Source organism: Alligator sinensis, unplaced genomic scaffold (genome assembly GCF_000455745.1).
Source record: "Alligator sinensis unplaced genomic scaffold, ASM45574v1 scaffold904_1, whole genome shotgun sequence".
Classification (NCBI taxonomy): domain Eukaryota; kingdom Metazoa; phylum Chordata; order Crocodylia; family Alligatoridae; genus Alligator; species Alligator sinensis.
Window position 1 is genome coordinate 1,013,011 of NW_005842587.1, and position 6,909 is coordinate 1,019,919.

Below are 6,909 nucleotides of genomic sequence, written 5' to 3' on the forward strand. Positions count from 1 at the left end.
CATCCAGGCAGTGTGTGACCTGGTCATAGAAGTCTACAAGGTTTGTCAGGCAGGATCTACCTGTGACAAACCCATGCTGGTTTCCCCTCAGCATCGTTTCCCCTGCTGGGCCTGCACAAATGTGTTCTTTGATTATTTTCTCTAGCGTTTTCCCAGGAATAGAGGTAAGACTGACTGGTCTAAAGTTACCCGGCTCATCCCTTCTCCCTTTCTTGAAAATGGGCACCACATTGGCCCTTCTCCAGTCCTCAGGGACCTGGTTGGAGCATCATGAGAGCTCAAACAGCTGTGCCAGCTGGCCACTGGCCAATTCTTTCAGCAGCCGTGGATGGAGGTCATCTGGGCCTGCTGACTTGTACCCATCCAGCTCCTCCAGGAGCTCCTTAACTATTTCAGAACTAACCGGAGGCGGACTGGTGCCATGTGGACATCCGTCAATGATTGAGGTGGGGGAATTGGTTTCGTCGGTACATAGAAATACAGAAGCGAAGAACTCATTGAAGAGCTCTGCTTTTTTCCCCGCGTCAACCATCAACTGATTTGTCCTGCAGGGGCTCTGTGTTGCTCTGAGCTTTCCTTTTGCCCACTATATACCTGAAGAAGGACTTTTTATTGTCCTTGATTGTTGAAGCCAGCCTGAGCTCAAGCCCCGCCTTGGCCTGTCTAACTGATTCCCTACAAAATGTTAAGTGTAGGCGTAATATTTAATAGAGGTTGAGTTTCAAAGGATCTGAAAAAGTAAGTGCCCTGAATTTTTTTAGTGCTAAGTCATTGGGAGATTCTTTCTCAGTCACCCAGGTTGCAGTGGGAACAGATCATTCCATGAGGTTCTTAAAAAATGCCAACTGCCTCAAATTTTATCCTTGTTTTATGCTGTCTTACATAGTGGGGACTCTATCATTTTAATAAAAGGTCTATTTTTTCATTTTTAATGTCTTTTTAACAGTGTGGGAGTTATAAATGCTGTAATAATTTTACCACTTTCATATTTAAAAATATGCCCTCTAAACATTTACATTCAAGATTTGTTTTTCTTCAGATGTGTAAATAACACACAGCAATTTGCATCTCATGCATAAATCACTCTCCTGTTGAATGCAAATTAAAAAACAATAACCTCCCTTTCTTTAGTGGCTTTTTCACCTCTTCCTATTTTTGGCAATTGAGCTGGTCAGTTTTTCCAAGGAGAATTTTGGGGCTATATGTGGTTGAAAAATAATTTCTCATTGTATTTTTTCCCCCACTGAGTATTAAGAAATCCAAAATTAATTCAGAGCACTTATTTTGCAGTCCTAACAAAAGACTAAATGAACCTATTTGAAATGTTTCTTGTCTGTGTGTTTATATTGGTCTCTTTAAGATTCATCCAAAATGAATTCAGTCTTGGTTTCTTGTAGTACAATATCAGTGTGAGTTTAATCAATTTCAATTTGCTGGCAAACCAGAAACAAGGCATTTATCAGGATGAGCCATGATGGGCTAAATGGGCATTTCTTGTTGCTGGAGACTCTCTGTGAAATTTCATGTCATTCACCCTGAAAGTTGTTGGAGCACTGAATTACAAGGCGCTCTTTTCTGTCTTGCACTGATCATGTTGTCTGGTTAAACCCTAAGGGTCTTTCTACTCTGTGAATTTCCTGCACTGGTCATTTCTGTGCCTACTGATCAGTTTCCTGGGTCTCAGCCCAGGAAAAGATCTTCTCTGGGGAGTATCAGTGCCTTCATAAAAATGTGACCAAAATATCTCATCGAGTCATCTTCTTTAGCTGTGATTGACTTGTAGTGTAAAGCATTTGGTAGGGCTCTGTATGAAAGGCCTGCTATAAAAATAAATCGCATGGCATTGCTAACTGAACTGCACCCAGGAAAGATTTGTTGCAGATCTAGTAGCAGACACAGCCTCTCCTTGCTGGTATTAGTGTTCTGTTCACATCAATGGAAGCAGATCCCAGACGGCCAGAGATATGTGCATAGAAAACTCCCCAACTGAGGCAGCTGTTATTTTAGTGCTCAGCGTTAAACACCACAGTAAGCTGTGGGTGAGCATTTCCTCTGCTGCTGCTGCCTGACCGCAGCATTGCTAATTTTAAAGCACAGCAAAGAAAGGAAGGGACATGATGGTGGGATGACCACAGCTGTTTGTCACAAGGAGGCAAGCGGCACTTGTGTTGAGAGAAGGAATGCTGCAACTCCTGTTTCACTATGCTGAAACAGATTTTAAAAAAGTGGGGACAGGGGAGTAAAAAGTTTGCTAACATCCCTGTCAAAACAGTATTTTTTTCAGAGGTGTTTCTGGCTTTAGTCTCTATTCGCTGCTTTGTAGAAACTCTTTGTCATACTAGTATTAGTGACATCAGGGCTGATAGTCCTTCCTCTCTGGAAATTAAAATGAGACTGAGTGAAGTTAATGGTCCTGATTTTTTTTACTGCCACTTGCATGGTGGAGTCCATTTAAAGTGGTGAGGTGTGCTTCTTAATATACCACTCTAAACAGTTGGCCATACCCCTTCCTTTGTAGTTGGAAGCAATTAAAAATGTATAACTTTGCCTCTTGACAAAGTTTCTAACTTTTCTCACCTTAGCTGCCCACCACATAAATCAAAGTATTCTTTCCTTTTTAATGGTTCAACCAACTGTAACCATGAGCAAGATTTTGTAGGACATACTAAGCATTTTAGGTTAATCCTTATTCCTGTTTATATGTGGATGGATGTTAGGTTGTATTCTCTTTTTGTTTTTAATGAGGATGGATCAGACCCAATACAGATTCAGCCTGCCAAGTGTACAGTATTCATTTTGAAGGTTTTTATGCAGATTCTACTATCAGATTGCATCTTTATTATATGGGCACTTGTCAGCCACCAGCTCTACAGGCAGAGGTCAAAGTGGCCAGAGAATAGAACACAAATTTCCTTTGCTCAGATGGGAAGAGATGACAGATAACATGATATTGACCTCTGAAAGTCATGGACAGCTCTGAGGGTGGGTAACATGATCTAGGACTTCTGCCAGTCATATAATAATAACACGTGCTGTTAGCACAGATGTAGCTAATCTCTTGGGTGGGGATTTCATTCTTCAAATGTTTTTCCAATTGGCGCTAAATTATTTTGGATTCTAACTCTTTTAAACCTAGACAGATATTCAGTGTGAATGTGGGCAACAGGTTGGAAGCAGGACAGGGTCTTTCTCTTTGATCAAGCAAAATTGCTGAATGGGGGTGACAACCATGTGACAGAAGATGCAGGAAAGACTGAAGTGCTCAATGGCTTTTTTGCCTCAGACTTCATAGGCAAGGTCAGCTTTCAGACTACTGACCCAGCCAGCACAGTTTGGGGAGGAGGTGAAAGAACAGGTTAAGGACTATTTAGAAAAGCTGGATATGTACAAGTCCATGGGGCCGAATGGGATGCACCAGAGGGTGCTGAGGGAGTTGGCTGATGTGATTGCAGAGCCATTAGTCATCATCTTTGAAAACTCATGGGGATCAGGAGAGGTCCCAGATGATTGGAAAAGGGTAAACATAGTGCCCATATTTAAGAAAAGAAAAAAGGAGGATCCAGGGAACTACAAACCAGTCAACCTCACCTCAGCCCCTGGAAAATCATGGAGCAAATCCTCAAGGAATCCATTTTTAAGCACTTGGAGGAGAAAAAGGTGATTAGGAACAGTCCGCATGGATTCACCAGGGGCAAGTCATGCCTGACCAACCTGATTGCCTTCTATGACAGGCTCTGTGGATGCGGGGAGAGCAGTGGATGTGATATACCTTGATTTTAGCAAGGCTTTTGATTTGGTCTCCCACAATAGTCTCACAGACAATCTGGTTGAATGGACTGTGAGGTGGATAGAAAACTGGCTGAAGCATCAGGCTCAGAGGGTATTAATCAATGGCTCGATGTCTAGTTGGCAGCTGGTTTCAAGTGGAGTGCCTCAGGGGTTGGTCCTGAGGTGGTTTTGTTCAATGTCTTCGTCAACGACCTGGAAGATGGCATAGAGTGCACCCTCAGCAAGTTTACAGATGACACTAAGCTGGGAGGAGTAGTAGATATGCTGGAGGTTAGGGGTAGGATTCAGGGTAACCTAGACAAATTGGAGGATTGGGCCAAAAGGAATCTCATGAGGTTCAACAAGGATGAGTGCAAAGTTCTGCACTTAGGACAGAACAATCCCATGCACTAGCACAGGCTGGGGGCTGATGGGCTGGGCAGCAGCTCTGTAGAAAAGCATCCAGGGGTTACAGTGGATAATAAGCTGTATATAAGCCAACAGTGTACCCTTGTTGCCAAGAAGGCTAATGGCATACTGGGCTGCATTGGTAGGTGTGTTGCTAGTAGGTTAGGGAAGTGATTATTCTCTGTTCAGCACTGGTGAGGCCACATCTGGAGTACTGTGTTCAGTTTTGGGCCCACCACTACAGACAAGATGTGGACAAATTGAAGAGAGTCCAGTGGAGGGCAACAAAAATGGTGAGGGGGCTGGGGAACATGACTTATGAGGAAAGACTGAGGGAACTGGGCTTATTTAGTCTAGAGAAGAGGAAACTGAGAGGGGACTTAAAAACCTTCAACTACCTGAAGGAGGGTTCTGGAGCTAGACTGTTCTCAGTGGTGGCAGATGCCAGAACAAGGAACAATGGTCTCAAGTTGCAGCAAGGGAAGTTTAAGTTAGATATTAGGAAGAATTTTCTCACTAGGAGGGTAGTAAAGCACTGGAGCTGGTTACCCAAAAAGGTGGTGGGATCTCCATGCTTGGAGGTTTTCAAGACCCAGCTAGACAACTCTTTGGCTGGAATGATCTAGTTGGGGCTGGGTCTGCTTTGGGTTGGACTAGATGACATCCTGTGGTCCCTTCCAATCCTAACTTTCTATGATTCTAAAATTTATATAGAGAAAAAGTGAATGATTTCAAAACAAGTTTTGTATAGTGGATTTTGGGTGGAGGAAAGGAAACAACTCCTTGAGTGGATTACATGTGTGAACTGTGCCATAAAGGTTATTGTATTAAGGCAATATGGTTATGAATCATATTCATATTACTCCCTAAGTAGTATGATTGTCTGCCCTTTCCAGGAATCTACTTGCATCCCATCACAACTCTTTAGGAAAACAACAACAAAACAACAACAAAATAGCCATTACCTTCAGGTGTTAGTAAAGTTTGGAAAAAGTTTCCATTTATGACAAGTTTTTCTATTTTTTTTGTAACTCTCCCTTCTAATTGAGGTAACACTACTGAATTACAGACATTCTCAAAAAGTTGTCCCTGCACTAGTGGCTTGCAGAGAACTAGTACTGCTTTCTCCACCTTCTCTAGTTGCTAATTTAATTAAAAGACACTGAACAGACGTTAAATATGTTCATCACATAAATGTACCCTGTAGCAAATACTATAATTACCACAGGCCTGAGATATATTTGTAAATGGGAATAGGTAGTAGGTGTTACTAAAAATTGTAAAGGAAGTTCCTTTGAAACAGCTCTGCATTACAATATAGTCCATTCTATGAAAACTGTGCCACATGGTGTTCCCCCTCTGTTACACAGTATGAGTCCTGTGTTGATACAGGCTTCATTTACATATTAAATTTACATCTCATTTGTGAATTTATAGACTGTCCCTTTGAAGGAAAAATGGTGCCAGATTATTTATTCAAAGGTTTTTTTTCAGTGCAAAGGCATGCTTATGCGATGTAATACCTGATGTACAAAATCCCCAAGTGACAGTAGCTCTGCAAGCACATGATACTTATAATACATTACACATTATCAATAAAATGTTGCAAGGCATGTCTTAGATCTTATTAATATAACTTTAAATTATGGGTACAATCTGACCTATCTGCTGATGGAGTAGAAGTAAGGCTTGGATTATTAAACAGTGGTGGGAGGCTCAGGGCATCATTAAACAAACTGTTTCAAGAGCCACCTATGTATTTCAGAATAGGATCAGTAAAAGCATACTTTGGCTATCAGCAGAGCAACACTAACTCTTTTCAAGTTAAAAAAGGTACAGGAAAAGAGGAAATCACTGATTCCTCCTTTTTAATTTTCTTTGTAATAATATTGATGCTGGTTATGATTCGTGTCACTTCTGAAGATCTACCTGCACTACCTACAAAAATATGTTGTACATTCCCCTCTCCCCCACAAAAAGTCATGCGTTAAAAATAAGGTGTGTTTTCAATCACCATGATGTCTAAACAGAAATTGCATTATTGTACAGCGTTACCACTTAGATGGTTTGCCCTCAGGCCTCAATTCTATATCACCAAATGCTAATATGAACTTCTGCACTAGGTAGGGTACCAATATTGACTTAATATTGGGACCCACTGCACTGGGACCCACAGAGAGGAGTGAGTCTATACTTATAGAGATTTTAGGCCTTAGATTACAAGTTCATCAATTATGTATTTTTTTGTGAAACAACTAGCACATTATTGCATATATAATGTATAAATTGTGTGTGTATATGTATGCATTATATATTATACATGTAATAATAAGGATAATGTTCCATTGGTATAATGCTTCCTTCTAAAGATCATGACACCCTTTTACAAGTGCTGACTACATCAGCTCTTAAAACAACTAGATGAGGTAGATGTTTATATCCCAACTGTAGCAACAGGAAAAATCAGAAGTGGATAAAGTGACTGGTTTAAGTTTAAACTGAGGTCAGTAATAAGACCTAGAATAGATCCCAGTTCTCCTGACTCCCAGCCTAGTGGATTGTCCTACAAATGATATCCTTTCTCTCATTAGAAAAAATAGGACTGAACAACAATAGTAGCATAAAGTAAGATGTTTCTTTTCCATCTTTTGCCTAATTTAAAAATAGTATTTAAGTGAAATTTCTTTAAAGTTGTGAAGTTTTGGGAGAAAAGTTCTTCACTCCCTTTCCCTA